Source organism: Berghia stephanieae, unplaced genomic scaffold, assembly GCF_034508935.2.
Source record: "Berghia stephanieae isolate SIO BIC M18660-M18661 unplaced genomic scaffold, UCSD_Bste_1.3 scaffold2, whole genome shotgun sequence".
Lineage (NCBI taxonomy): Eukaryota > Metazoa > Mollusca > Gastropoda > Nudibranchia > Aeolidiidae > Berghia > Berghia stephanieae.
Genome location: NW_027623067.1, coordinates 17,501 through 18,820, shown reverse-complemented (window position 1 = coordinate 18,820; position 1,320 = coordinate 17,501).

The following is a 1,320-nucleotide window of genomic DNA, read 5'->3' as shown; positions in this document are numbered from 1 at the left end:
TATTATTATTATTATTATTATATATTATTATTATTATTATTATTATTATTATTATTATTATTATTATATTATTATTATTATTATTATTATTATTATTATTATTGTTATTATTATTATTATTATTATTATTATTATTATTATTATTATTATTATTATTATTATTATTATTATTATTATTATTATTATTATTATCATTATCATTATTATTGTTATTATTATTATTATTATTATTATTATTATTATTATTATTATTATTATTATTATTATTAATATTATTATTATTATTATTATTATTATTATTATTATTATTATTATTATTAGATCAAGAAACATAACCGCTGAAGAAACAAAACAAAATACAATCACGGATATTAGCACAATCCAAAAGGAAGAACCAGATGAAATACAATCTGCCATTACAAATCCGGAAACAAAGATAAATACAATACACTTAAGATGGCCCTGATCAGAATGTTTGGCAGAACACAGCAATCAAAAAGAAATGTAGCTTTTAGAACCAAACGGTATGGGAGACAGACGACCTTTGACTTTCAATGGAAAGATCAACTTACTCAACAATGACCCCCAAACTTTCAAGCTTGATTCTTGTCAAATCTTCCAACCACTGTCAGATCAATCTTATCAGGACACAACATCAGTATTAACGAAGACCTCTGTGTCTATGTGTCTCTGTCTATATATCTCTATGGCTCTTTGCTTGCCTGAGGTTCCAGTTTTTACAGGTCCTATTTGTCTGACAACTGTGTTGATATTAGTATTGATGATGAAAACTGTGTTGATATGAGTATTGATGATGACAACTGTGTTGATATTAGTATTGATGATGACAACTGTGTTGATATTAGTATTGATGATGACAACTGTGTTGATATTAGTATTGATGATGACAACTGTGTTGATATTAGTATTGATGATGACAACTGTGTTGATATTAGTATTGATGATGACAACTGTGTTAACATTAGTATTGATGATGACAACTGTGTTGATATAAGTATTGATGATGACAACTGTGTTGATATTAGTATTGATGATGACAACTGTGTTGATATTAGTATTGATGATGACAACTGTGTTGATATTAGTATTGATGATGACAACTGTGTTGATATTAGTATTGATGATGACAACTGTGTTGATATTAGTATTGATGATGACAATTGTGTTGATATTAGTATTGATGGTGGTAATCGTCTTGGTATTGGTCTAGTTGATTGCAACTTCGTCGGGTGAGAGAATGTGAGTAAAGATTCTTTCCCCCCATGGACTCAACTATCTGTTGAACGAGGTTCGAGCACA